Source organism: Macaca nemestrina, chromosome 4, assembly GCF_043159975.1.
Source record: "Macaca nemestrina isolate mMacNem1 chromosome 4, mMacNem.hap1, whole genome shotgun sequence".
Taxonomy (NCBI): Eukaryota; Metazoa; Chordata; class Mammalia; order Primates; family Cercopithecidae; genus Macaca; species Macaca nemestrina.
Genome location: NC_092128.1, coordinates 106,660,041 through 106,674,608, shown reverse-complemented (window position 1 = coordinate 106,674,608; position 14,568 = coordinate 106,660,041). Strand labels below are relative to the sequence as shown.

Genomic DNA, 14,568 nt, shown 5'->3' with positions numbered 1-14,568 from the left:
GTCAGAGAGGACCAAGGTCATTGGTCTTTTGCTTTTTACTTAGCAGTTTTAAAGTAAATGGTGATTCGGGGGAAGGGAGAGGTGGCAGACAGCAAGAAGGGAAAGCATTTGTCTGTCTTCAATTTCAGCACCTGCAGTGCTAGTGCTAGGCACTGGAGGTACAGTGAGGAGTACATTCCTGACTCTTCTATTCCCAGAGCTGATGGGGCAGCAGGACTGCAGACACTAAATCAGTAAGACTAGTGCCCATTGAAATAGGAGAGAGGAAGAGAATATGGACGTGAATCACAAGTAATTTCTGCTAGGGGACTTCCTGGGAAGTGAGGGTCAAGATGAGATTTGAAAGCTGAATAGGGAAATGTTGCCCCAACCCACAAGCCCTCAGTCCTGGCAAAGCAAGCCCCATTTCCCCAATCAATGAGCTTCAGTCCAGCTATTGACTTGGCACCAACTTGTGTGCAGTGGCCAACCTGGATGCTGTCCTGAATTATATCAGTGTGACAAGGCAACATCTCCTTTAGTGTAACCTTGACAGTGGATTTGTCCCTCTTTATCAGAGTAGGCTCCCTGTGTTCCCAAACTCAGGAAACTCCAGGCATTGGCAGCCCACTTGCACGTTCTACATCAGATCCTGCCTTACCGAGAGTTGTGGCAGAGAATGGCCAGACAGACACCATGGACAGACACCATGAGAGGGGCAATGAACAAACCATCATCTTCTACACACAGGCATGGAATTCTGCTTTCTCTTCTGTGCCTGTATATAGACACTCAGTCGGGAATCCCACCACCAGGAGCATTTTTGTATATTTCTCTAAAGGATTCCAGTGCTCTGCTGCATAACAGTGTGTGATAGACTGTACATGGGTGCCCAGTGGGTCCAGCCTCCCCTCATTCTCCTTCCTGTGTGACCGCTTTCTACATTCACTCCAGTCTTAGCCATGTGATTTGTGAGAGTAAGGCAAGCAGAGATAAGCACTAGTCCATTCCTCCTGGTATATTCCCTCCTGGAACCCAGCTGCCACGCTATAGGGAAGTATTGACTCACCTGTTGTGACTGAGAGGCTACAGGAAGAAGAACTGAGACACCCCAGACCTCAAACAGCACCAGGGCCTCAGAGTGTGAGAGAATCCTCTAGGACCTTGCAACCCAGCCTGGGCCCCAGCTGGATGCACCCACAGGAGTGAACCCAGCAGAAACCACAAGGAGCTGAGCAACCACCCAGCTGAGCCCAGCCATCCACAGGACATGAGAGAGAATACACTGGGGTTGTTTTAAGATTATACACAGTGGGGTGGTTGTCTCAGAGCAGTATTTATCATACAGATGTGGCCCTCAGGCCTTGTTTCCCAGCAAGAAGAGCCATCACCACAGCTCCAGGGAAGGCCCCTTTATAGCCGTTGACAGTTGTCCCACTCTCGGGATGCTCTTGCAGGTCTTGGTTTCCATTGAGGATAGTGTTTTTGTTATCATTTTTCAGGTGGGTCGCAAGAGTGTTTTCAAGGGTTCAGGACCCTCCCCTTGGACAGTTGTAGACAATTGTCTTGTGACAGCTGTAGTCATAGAACAGGGTTTTGTTTTTGTTTTTGTTTTTAACTATTGCATTTAAATATAATGAATTGGCATGTATGTTTCTGTATCTGTTGATTGTGTTTGTTTATTTCTATAGAACCATCTCCTCTTCCCAGTAAACACAGAAGACAAGACAGAGAGGAGCACAGGAGGGAAGAAGAGCCCCTGGGGAAGAAGTCCAGTCTTTGCAGTTTCCCCCACTGTGGCAGAGGGGCCATCCTCCTCCCTTGTTCCCCAGGAGGCTCCTGTTCGACTCTTCAGGTCAGCACTTACCTTGGGGACAATGCTTTTGAAGGCCAGGGAGGTATAGGATTTCCTCCTGATTTGATCCCACTGAGCGGAGCCTGGCAGCTTGCACACCTGCATCCTCCACTGCATGAGGTCCTCTCAGCCAGGCAGACCATGCACAGCAGTGCATGTTTTCTGTTCCCATCCACCTGCAGCTGTTTGCCTCCAGCATGGCCAATCTCCTGCCCCATCTCCTTGGGCTCCCTGGAGCTCAGGACCTCCCTGTTGCATGGAAAGTGCCGGGAGCCAGCTTGACCTTCCCACATGCTTTCCTGTAGGTACAGTGTTCAGCCTTGCCCTACTGCCCACCTCCTGAAGTTCTGCTGTCTGCACTCTGCTTTCAGACAATTGTCTTGTGACAGCTGTAGTCATAGAACAGGGTTTTGTTTTTTGTTTTTAACTATTGCATTTAAATATAATGAATTGGCATATATATTTTTGTATCTGTTGATTGTGTTTGTTTATTTCTATAGAACCATCTCCTCTTCCCAGTAAACACAGAAGACAAGACAGAGAGGAGCACAGGAGGGAAGAAGAGTCCCTGGGGAAGAAGTCTTTCAGCTTCTTCCATGCAGCATGTCTTTCATGCTGGTTCTTTCTGGCTGACCTGAAACACAGGTGCCTGCAGAGGAAGGTGAAGAACCTCCCCATGGTCCCCTGCTAGCCCTGACTGTTTCCATAGGGAAAGGCTGGGTCATACCCCAGGGCAAATTCTACTGATCCTGCACCTGTCCAAGCTGCCCAGTGTGCAGTTAGTTTCCTCTGTAAGAGACACCCTGGAGGACGTTGGTTCCATTTGGGGCTCCACCACTGCTGCTGGGGTATGGGTGGAGGGGAAGGCCACAGGGCCTTGCTGGGGGCACTGTGCAGTGGGGGTACAGGCTTGGGAGGTGACTGGCAGGCAGGCTAGCTGTGTTGGTGGCTTCCGCCCTGCCTCCTGATCCTCCTCAGGCCTCTGATTTCTTTGTTGCTCCTTTGACTATTCACAACACAGAAATTTAAAATGGGAATGGTAGGCTCACTATACTTCTGCTGCTTTGAGTTGCCTGAGATGCCGTGATGCACTTTGTGGATGGGGAAGGAGTGCAGCTAGTGGTGGGATCAGCTGAAGGTGGGGAGGGAGGTTTTGGGACTGTGCTATAGTCTCCAGCTTGGATGTCTTGTAGCCTGGGAGCAGATAGGTGGCCAGTACTTCATTATACTTCCGGTGCTGCAAGGATCCTGAATCCCTTTTCAAGTATGACCTGTGGACACCATCAATTCAGTCTGCTCAGGGTCCTTATAGCCAGAGAGTGGCTGGGCACTTGTTTTCCTCCTCATGCTCTACATTCATTTCCTCCTCATGCTCTACATTCATCTTTGGATTCTAGGGGCCTCTCTTGCTTGTGTTGAGGATGAGGAATTTCCTTCTTTCATTTTTTAAACACAGGATTTCACCCAGGCTGGAGTACAGGAGGATGAAGAATTTCTTGAGAGAAAGTTTTCACACTCCATAGACATATAAGAGTGTTACCGTGGGTAAATACAATGGAGAGTGATTGCTGGATCTTATGGTAAGAGCATGTTTTGTAAGAGTTTTGTGAGAAACTGCCAACTGTCTTCCAAAGTGGCTACACCATTTTGCATTTCCACCAGCAATTAATGAGAATTTCTGTTACTCCATATTTGGTGTTGTCAGTGTTTGTAATTTTGGCCATTCTAATAAGTGTAAAGTGCTATGTTATTGTTGTTTTAATTTGCAATTCCCAGATGACATGTGATGTGGGACATCTTTTCATACGCTTAGTTGCCTTTTGTATATCTTTTTCTGTTGAGGTGTCTGTTAAGGTAGTTTGCCCATTTTCAATCCGTTGTGCATTTTCTTTTTGTTAAGTTTTAAGAGTTGTTGGTATATTTGGAATAACAGTCCTTCATGAGGTATCTCTTTTGTACATCATTTCTTCCTATGTCTTATCTCTCATTCTCTGGTCAGTGTCATTTGCTAACCAACAGTTTTTAGTTTGAATAAAGTCCAGCTTATCAATGCTTTCTTTCATGGATTGTGCCTTTTGAGTCATATCTGAAAAGTCTTTGCCAAACCCAAACTAGATTTTCTCCTGTGCTATCTTTTAAGAGTTTTATAGTTTTATGTTTTATATTTTGGCCTGTGAGCTATGATCTATTTTGAGTTTTTTATGAAAGGTGTCAGTTTTGTGTGGAGGTTCTTTTTTTTTTTTTTTTGGATGTTCAGTTGTTCCAGCATGATTTGCTAAAAGACAGTCTTTTCTCCATTGTATTGTCCTTGATCTTTTGTCAAGGATCAGTTGACTATATTTATGTGGATCTATTTCTGGGCTCTCTATTCAGTTCTACTGACCTATTTGTCTATTCTTATGACAATACCACACTCCCTTGATTACTGTAGCTTTATAGTAGGTCATGAAGTCAGACAGTATAGTCCTCCAACTTTTCTTTTTCTTCAATATTAAGTTGGCTACTCTGTCTTTTGCCTTTCCGTGTAAACATTAAAAGCAGTTCATTGATATCTATGAAATAACTTGCTGGAATTTTAATTGGGATTGTGTTGAATCTATAGATAAAGTTTAGAAGAACTGGACAATACTGAGTCTTTCTATTCATGAACATGGAATGTCTCTCCATTTATTTAGTTCCTTTTTTATTTCTTTTATCAGAGTTTTCTTTTTTCCTCATGTAGATCTTGTATGTATATTGTTAGATTTATACCTAAGTATTTCATTTTGAGGAATGCTAATATAACTGGTATTGTGTTTTAAATTTCACATTTCACTTGTTCATTGCTGGCATGTAGGAAAGGGATTGAGCTTTGTATATTAACCTCGTGTCTTATAACTTTGCTTTAATTGCTTAGAAGTTCAAGGACTTTTTCTTGTCAATTGTTTTAGATTTTCTATATAGGAGTTGTGTCATCTGGGAACAAAGTTTTTATTTCTTCCCTCCAAATCTGTATACCCTTTATTTCCTTTTATTTTTTATTTTTTTTTGTATTCGCTAAGACATCCAGTACAATGTTTAAAAGGAAGGGTGAGAGAGGACATCTTTGCTTTGTTCCTAATCTTAGCAGGAAAGCTTCTAGTTTCTCAAAATTAAATATAATATTATCTGTGGAGTTTCTGTAGATGTTTGATATCAAGTTGAAGAAGTCTTCCTCTATTCCTAGTTTGCTGACCATTTTTATCATGAATGGATGTTGGATTTTGTCCAGTGCCTTTTTTGTATCTATTGGTATGATCGTGTCATTTTTCTTTTCTTTTCTTTTCTTTTTTTTTGTGCTTGTTGATATAATAGACTACATCCATTGATTTTTTTAATGTTGAATCAGCCTCGCATACCTAGGGTAAAGCCTGTTTGGTCATGTTAAGTAATTCTTTCCATACATTGTTGGATTCAATTTGTTAATATTTAGTTGAGGATTTTTGCTTCTATATACTTGAGATATATTCATTTGTAGTTTCCTTTTTTGTAATATCTTTGACTGTCTTTTTTTTTTTTTTTGAGATGGAGTCTCACTCTGTCACCCAGGCTGGAGTGCAGGGGTGCGATCTCGGCTCACTGCAAGCTCCGCCTCCCAGGTTCACGCCATTCTCCTGCCTCAGCCTCCCGAATACCTGGGACTACAGGCACCCACCACCACACCCGGCTAATTTTTTGTATTTTTAGTAGAGACAGAGTTTCACCATGTTAGCCGACTGGTTTTGTTTTAAGGTAATGCTGGCCTCATTCAATAAGTAAAGGAAGTATTAACTCGGCTTTCATATTCTGTAAGAAATTCTAGAGGATTGGTATAAATTTTTCCTTAGATGTTTGGTAGCATTCACCAGTGAATCTGCCTGGACCTGATGCTTTCCGTTTTGGAAAGCTATTAATTATTGATACAATTTCTTAAATAGATACAGGCCTACCAAGATTGTCCATTGTATATATTTTTCAGGATTTTTTTTTTCAAAATGAAGTTTTAAAACAGAATTAATCAATAAATTTCCATGATAATGAAATAACTAAAAAGAGTTTTGAACAAAATGTCCCCATTTAGGTTCCATTTGCCTATTTGCAGGTGTTTCAACATATTTGCTGAGGGGTTGTACAAGCATTTCTGCTAATAGAAATGGAGAAACCTATTTCTTCTGGTCAGATACACAGATATTGAGGAAAAACAGTTTCTAATTATTCTTACATGCAAACCTAAATCTGTTTTGGTTTTATAAAATGACTTAGCATCAGCTCCTGAAATAGAGCTTGATACCAGTTAGAAACAGGCACCTACATTCACAGCTTCCCAGGAGACCCAGGAACCTCCTTTAGAGCTCCTAGTCTACTGACTAATATAGGGTTTCATCTCATGACTGACAACTGAAGACCATTGTCATTTCCCCAATACCTTAAATGCCTTTCCAATTGGCACTTTATTTCTTATGGTGTGTTTGGCCAGAGATCATTGTGGCAAAGCCCCAATAAAACGAGGTAGCTTCATTTACAGTAACAAAATGGAGAACATTTACCATCAGAGTCACTGTGTTGTCCCTCCACCTCCAAAACTATTATTATTACAGAAAATAGTATTCATTAATCTTTAAAGATGATGTGATTATCACCATCACACTTAGGAAATTAAGCTCCTATTCACTTTATTCATTTCCTCTAAAAAGCAACATTTCCAGTTAGTTTCAGACTTTCACTTTTTCACAGAACAGTTTATGCTTTTTTGTTTACTGGATTTGAGGGTTTATGAAATGGTCTTCTCAGTAAAGTCCATTACCTTGGTTTCTGGATGCCTAATTAGGAGCCTTCTCCAAGCACAAAATAATACAGAAGCAGGAGAAGAAATGAGGCAACTATTTCTACCTTATGACAAGTCAGGGGAATGTCCTTGGACCTACCTACACTTCTGGTGGTGGGGTGAGGAGGCTCCTTCAGCCCCACCATGGGCCAGAAGAATTGAGCACTGTTGTTGGAGCTTGGGAGTGGAAGGAAAGCCTTTCATATACCTAGGAACAGCAGGTAAACGTCAATTGCTCTGCCTCCCCCTTCACACTCACCTGACAGCAGCTACAGCCTGGACTTTGCTGTTGACACCTGCCCTACTCAATCTCACAATGCCTGTTCTGGTTTCCCCATCTATTTCTTTTCAATGTTGCCATTGGTTTTTGTTTTTGTTTTTGTTTTTTAGCCTTATTTCTTCTAAATATTGGAAGACTGAAGGCCTGGTAAGGCTAGTCCCTGACCCCAGCCCCACTTCCAGGAATGGCTCCCCTAAGAAATAGTCATGAAGACCTTTTAGAGCATCCCCAGAGTGTGATCTAATGGTAGTGAGAAAAATGATCTTAGGAGGCCCCAGACACAGCATTAAATACAGCCGAACCACTCTGTGATGAATTTATCCTTATTTGTGTCTCTGTTACTCTAAAAGCATGAAGGGAAGCTCTCAGTTTGAGGCCACTGTGACCACAACACATTCTCATATGTGTTAATCTGTCTACAGAAAATGCTGACCTCAGGCTCAGAATTTTGGCAGGTACCGTTATTTAGCTAGAATGTAATTATATTGTTTTCCTTTTTTTTTTTTTAAGCTACCTTCTATTAATGGCAAAGGATAGTGTTGTTCCATATACAGTCACACATTCTCACGTACAGATGGTGCTCAGAGGGCAATACACCATGAAGGTGAATAAGAAAGACTGCAATGTGAAGACTGTGTCTTACAAGCAATGGTTCTTAACCTTAGCATCTCATAAGAACACCCCAGGGCACTTGTCAAAATTCCAATGCCAAGGCCCTTCCCCAGACCAATTCCATCAAAAATTTGGGATGGGATCTAAGTGTGAGTGCTTATTAAAGCTCTAGATGACTCCAGTGCAGAGCCACACTGGAGAACCAATGCTTTAAACTGATCTCAAGTCTGAGCATGAATGAGACAAAGCTTGTTCTCCACACCACGGCAGCAGGATTAGTATCTGGAACATAGATATTCTAATGACCAAGGTCAACTGCCATCTTAAAATCTAAGTGCAAAGAATTACAGAACTGTAGAGCTGCAGAAAGTCTGAGAGCTCATTTTAAATGAGTCTGTATCCTCATTTTATTCACCAGAAAACTGAACTTAGAAAGGCCAAGTGATTCCTTGCTGAGAATCACTCCCTAGGGGCCCAAGGAAGGGCTCCTCCCCAACATCATGCTCCCTCTTTGGTGGATGTAATTGCCTCAATTGTGAATTCCTTCTGAAGGAAGCTACAGTCTTTTTGAGGAATATGCTAAAGACCTAAAAAGTTAGAGGATTGGCTCTTTAATCCACAAAGTAGGTATGAAAGAAGTTGTAGGGAGCCCGGGAGGTGCTATGGACATTCCTCAAAGTCTGTTCCATGGTTGGAAGGCACTGGATTAAACACATTGAAATGAGTTTCATCACTGCAGAACTTCTCAGGACCTTTAATTTACTAATGTGCAAGGGAATCTTCAAGAAGAGGACAGACAGAGCTTATTTGCCCATTTCTGTGAAACATTTCACAGGACTAGCCTTTCTTGGGGAAATATTGGGGGACACAATTTCTAAAAGGTCTGGCCCACTGTGTCTCCTACTCTGCTTTACTTTTCTTAACTGCATTGATCACTTATATACTTGGTTATTGCCTGTGTTATTCTCACTAAAATAGAAGTTCCTTGAGGAGAGAAACTTTGGCTTCATTACTATATCCCTACCACCTCCAAAAGCGCCTAGCCTGTAATAAATATTTGCAGAAGGGCTAATGGGTATAGTCTCTTAAAACACAGGTAATCATGACTAGCTACCTAGTGAGACTCCTGCTTCTGATTGCAAGACTGTCACTACAACTTTAGGCTGAATTTTGGAGTCTGCTTGCTGGGGGAACCTGGTCATACCTTGGGCTAATATCCAGGCTGTGGCACTAATCAACTCCACAACCTTGGGCAAGTCACTTGACTTTCCTGGGCTCCATTTCCTCATCTAGCAAAAAGAGTGGACTGGATTAGACAACCTCCAAAGTTTCCTTCTTAGGTATTGTATAACAAGCAGTTAAATTAAAATATCTGATATGATTGGGGATTTTTCTATTTCTCCTTGGAGTTCTATCAGATTTTGTTTCATGTAGTTTAAAGCTCTGTTATCAGGCCCATAAATATTTAAGATTGTTATATCCTCTTGATGAATAGACCATCTTATCATTTTTCAGTGGACTTCTTTGTCCTTGGTAATATTCTCTGCTCTGAAATCTATATTTTCTTATACTAATATACTCACCCCAGCTGTGTAAAAAATGGTATTAGCATGGTATATTCTTTTCTATCATTTTACTTTTAACCTATTTGTGTCTTTTTAGTTCAAGTGGGTTTCTCGTAGGCAGCACATACTTGGTTCTTGCTTTTTAAAGGAAATCCCACTGCTCAGTCTCTGCCTTTGAATTGAAATCATTTAAATTTAATGTGATTATTGATATTATTAGGTTTAAATTCATTCATTTTGACTGTTATGAATAATGCTGCTATGGACATTCACATGTAAGTTTTTGTGTAGATATATATTTCATCCTTCTTGGATGACTAGTGATGTTGAGAATCTTTTCATGTGCTTATTGACCATTGGTGTATCTTCTTGGATGAACTGATTATTTTTATGGTTCCATTTTATCTTGTTGTTTTATATTTGTTCCATTTTCTTCTTTTTCTGTCCACTTTTGGACAGAAAACAGCCTTTTTAAGATATAATTTATATACTGTACACTTTTCCCATTTAAAGTGTATAATTTGGTGATTGTTGGTATACACACAAATTGTGGAATCATAATCAATCATAAAACATTTTAATCACCCTTAAAAGAAACTCCATACACTTTAGCTATTACCCCAAAATGCTCCCTTTCCTACTCCTGCCCTACCCCTAAAAGGCCCTAAAACTTTAATCTATTTTTTGTCTCTATAAATTTGCCTATTCAGGAAATTTAACATAAATCGAGTTATATGAGTTTCTTTTACTTGGCATAATGTTTTTTATGTTTATCTATGTTATACTATATATTAGTGCTTTTTTCCTTTTTGTAAATTAATTCCACGATATGGATATACAGTATTTGTTTGTCCATTCATCAGTTGATGGACATTTGGGTCTTTCCCACATTTTGGTTATTATGAATAAAGCTGCTATGAACATTCATGTATACTTTTTTGTGAAGATGTATGTTTCATCCTTCGTGGGCACATACCTAGGTGTGGAATTGCTGGGTCATGTGACACCTCTGTGTTTAACTGTTTGAGGAACTGCCAGATTCTTCCAAAGTGGTTGCCCCATTTTACATTCCCACCAGCAGTGAATGAGCCTTCCTATTTCTCCACATCGTAACCAACATTTGTTAGTTTTTGTCTTTTTGCCTATAGCCATCCTAATGGGTGTGAAGTGGTATCTCATTGGGGGATTGGAGTTGCATTTTCCTGATGACTAGTGATGTTGAGTATCTTTTCATGCACTTACTGGCCATTGGTATATCTTCTTTGATGAACTGATTGTTTTTATGATTCCATTTTATCTCCTTTGTGGCTTACTAGCTGTAACTTTTTGTATTATTATTTTAGAGGTTATTTTAGGTTTATAGCATGCATCTTTGACTTTTCAAGTGATACTACCACTTCATGTGTATTCAAGTACTTTACAGGAGTATATTCCAGTTCTCCATTCTCAGTTTTGTGCTATTGCTGTCATACCTCTGGTTAAATTAGATGCTTTCCTCTGTGTTATGTACTGGCACTCTATTATCATGAGGGAACTGTCACGGGCAGCTAGAGAAGGAAAAGTAAGTGGGATAATCTTGTTGGATTTTTCATTGCTCCTGGAGGGCAAGACTGCTCAAGCTGTCAGGATCACCAGAGAGAACATCAAGCAGGTTCCAGGCTCAAATGGAAGGAAAAGAGGGGAGGCCTTAAAATGCTAGACATCCCTTAGAAATCCCTGAGGAATCTTCACTAGGTTCCTAATCTCCTGAGAATCCCCCTTTCTATGTCCCTTGGCATCCACACCATTGGATTCATGATTAATAAATTCATTACTTCCAGTGATTACATATGAATCAGGATAGGGCAACAGAGAGTCATGAGATTGGTGACAAAGAGACCTAGGGTCAATAGAGCAGTTTTACCACTTACAGATACATACCCTGGGGGCAAGATACTAAACTCTCATGAACCTCAGTTTCTATACCTGCAAAATGGGAATAAAAATTCTTACTTTATCATGTTGGTTAAAGGATTAAATGAGGTGATCTCAGTAAAAGTAGCAAGCGAGTGACATAACAAACACACCATTAATATTTATATCCCTCCTATATACCTCATTGTCTGTTTTACTCAAGTATATTTTTACATTCTTTATGTTTATTAGGCATTCATAAAGTAGCAGGGATTGCATTACATATGAGAGCCTTTGTTGTTCTTCATACTCCGAAGATTCTAGTGAGCTCAAATGTCTGTATAGGATTGTCACAAACTCCCTGCTTTTCGACGTGCAGAACTGCCATTTATTGGACTGACTTGATGGCAGACATGTGCTGAGCTCCTTGCATGCCTCATTTCCAAAGCTCATTATCAACCCCATGAGGCTGGGGCAGCGTTTCTCAATCTCGGCACTATTGATACATTTGGGGCCAGATCATTCTTGGTTGTAGGGGGTTGGCCTGTGCATTATGGGATGTTTAGCAGCATCCCTGGCTTTTACCTTCTAGATTCCAGTAGCACCTCTTCAGCTATGATAATCAAAAATGTGTGAAGACATTGCCATGTATGTCATAGGGGGCAAAATCTCCCTCAGATGAGAACCACTTGGATAGGGCTGGTGTCATTCCCGTTACCTGTGAGAAAGCCAGGGTTCAGAATAGTCAAGAGCTTTTCTCAGCATCACACAGTTACTGAGTGATGGAGGCAAGATTCAAACCAGAGTCTAACTAGCTCCTAAGCCATGTGTTATGGTAACTCCAGAATATATCCTCTCTCATCTGCAAATAAAGCCTCCAATACCTTTGACATCCCTGGCTTTAAATTCTGTCTTTTGTGCCAAAGGTGTCTGGACTCTGGAGTGTCCTGTCTGAAAAAAACGAATAGGTTCCAAAAGGAGAGATTAGATAATTACTCTTCACAGACAGGGCTCAGAAGGCCACACACAACATATTGCAGGCAGCTGGCCCCCATATGTGCTTTTCCTTGACATAAGGAGTGTAATGGGCTGAATTATGTTCCTCAAAGGATAGGTTGAAGTTCTAATGCTCTGTACCTATGAATGTGACCTTATTTGGAAATAGGGTCTTTGCAGACATAATCAAGTTAAGATGAGGTCATTAAGGTGAGCCACGATCCAATATGACTACTGTCCTTATAAGAAGAAAATGTGTAAACAGACACAGAAGGAAGGCAACCATGTCAACATGGAGGCAGAAATTGTAGTGACATTGCCACAAGCCAGGGAACAGCCGGGGCTACCAGAACCAAAAGAGGTAAGAAAATATCCTCTCTTAGAGGCTTCGGTGGGACCACAGCCCTGCCAACACCTTGATTTCAAACTTTGGCCAGAACTAAGCGAATCCATTTCTGTTATATAGTCTGTGGCACTTCATTATTGCAGCTTTAGGGCAACAGGACAGGAGAGCACACCTCACGTCCCCTGGCAGCCCTGGTCACGTCTGTATTTCTGCATTTGACAGTGTTCCCTTTGATCCCTGTTCTCCAGTCAGTTATAATATCTGGCCATTAATCAAAGTCATGAAAGATATTTCACTTTGCCATGACCAACCTACATGTTAGATTGCACCTCCTATTAATTACATTAGTGCAATGATGATCTGGCAGTGAAACAACATAGGCGCCTTCCTGGGTAGCACCTGTCCCCTCAGATGTCCTCACTCATGCATGTGTCAGTGGTGGGGCAACTGTGCCTTATCTTTCTTGGTAACAGGAGGTACCATATCATTCCCTGAGATAAGCAGAAGCAGTTTCATAGAACCTGACTCAGTGGACTTGGCTACCTGCTGGTCATGGATAAACAGAAGGAAACAAACCCTAGACAGCCACAAGTGTGATACAGACAGAAAGCAACCAAAGGCAGCCAAGGTCATCTCAAATCTAAACTCCAGAGCAGTTTATTCTGGGCAAATGAACAAGAAGCATCAAACAGACTTATAGGTGGTTTGAGATTCTTTAAAGCTAAAGCAACCCTTAGAAGTTGTGGCATCTCAAACAGGTTCTTCATCTTTCCCAGCCAAAGGATGTTCTGGGTTGTTTTAAAGGATGCCGTGGACAAGTGAACTTGAGAAGTGTTCTGTGCTTTAGTATCTCTCTAAGACATTTAAAAGGCCCATTAGCACATTAAAGACATTGAGACATTTGGCAGTAAAGACACCCCTTCACCTCCTTTCAGGGTGTGGTGGAACATACATTTGGGCCCATTCTGCTGTGCAGAATTTGAGGGGGAGGCTCTGAACAATTAGGTGGTTTTTCAAAGCTCACACAGACTGATTCAACTTGTGTCTTCACATTCCAAATCCAGTGCTTTTCTATTTTTTATTTTTCCTTTTAGTTTGTTAATAAACATTTGAGTGTTACCATGTGGTGACATAGAAATGTAAAAATGAAAAAGGTTGGCTTTTTCCCCATATATCATTGATTATCTCTGGAGTAAATGAACAACAGAATAACAAATAATGGAAGGGGTATGGGGATAGGGAAGGAAAGGTGCTGTGGTTTGAATGTTTGTCTCCTCCAAAACTCACATTGAAATTTGATTCTCAATGTGGCAGTATTAGGAGGTGAGGCCTTTAAGAGGTGATTGTGTCATCGGTGAAACCCCATCTCTACTAAAAATACAAAAAAGTAGCCGAGCGTGGTGGTGGGAGCCTGTAGTCCCAGCTACTTGGGAGGCTGAGGCAGGACAATGGCGGGAACCCAGGAGGCGGAGCTTGCAGTGAGCCAAGATCGCGCCACTGCACTCCAGCCTGGGTGACACAGCGAGACTCGTCTCAAAAAAAAAAAAAAAAAAAAAAAGAGGTTATTGTGTCATGAAGGCTCTGTCCTCAGGCTTAGACTAATCCATTAATGAATGAATGGGTTAATGGGCTAATAGATTGTCATGGGAGTGGCATTGGTAGCTTCATCAGAGAAGAAAGAGAAACCTGAGCTTGGAGGCTCATTCTCCTGTGATGTGATGCCCTGAGCTGCCTTGGAGCCTAGCAGAGTCTCCACCAGCAAAAAGGTACTTGACAGATACAGCTCTTCAACCTCCTCAGCCTCCAGAACTGTAAGAAATAAATTCCTTTTTCAAAATAAGTTATTCACTTTTGGAATTCTGTTATAAGCAACAAAAAATGGACTAAGATGAAGAGAATCACTGCCTTTGGGACAAATATGAAAGCAGTCAGTCTTGAGGAGTCAGGTTAGGTTACTGATGTTCTGCTGGGTCCCATCACAGGAACCCACCATCCCTGCCACCAAAACGAGGAGAGCTGGTGGCCAGAGGCCTGCTGACCAGGCTGCCCCAGGAGGCTGCCACCACCTCAAAAAGCTGTCTGGTCAGGGGCGGCCAGCCCACAAGTTCGCCAGGCCCTTGTAATGTGCCTATCCCCCCAAAATGGAGTGGTCAGTCTGATTCCTTCAAAATTTGAACTGGAAGCCACAGAGGGGAGGCAGTTAGCAGGTGGCTGAAGATG

At 41.5% G+C, this 14,568-nt stretch overlaps 1 long non-coding RNA gene across 1 annotated transcript; it reads left to right on the top strand.

Moving 5' to 3' along the window:
• The first annotated feature begins 1,682 nt into the window (after nt 1-1,682).
• LOC105475867 (uncharacterized) lies at nt 1,683-3,588 on the top strand. Its single transcript, XR_983702.3, has 3 exons — nt 1,683-1,834; nt 2,335-2,495; nt 3,291-3,588. It is a non-coding gene; the product is annotated as an uncharacterized lncRNA (long non-coding RNA).
• The last annotated feature ends 10,980 nt before the right edge of the window (nt 3,589-14,568 follow it).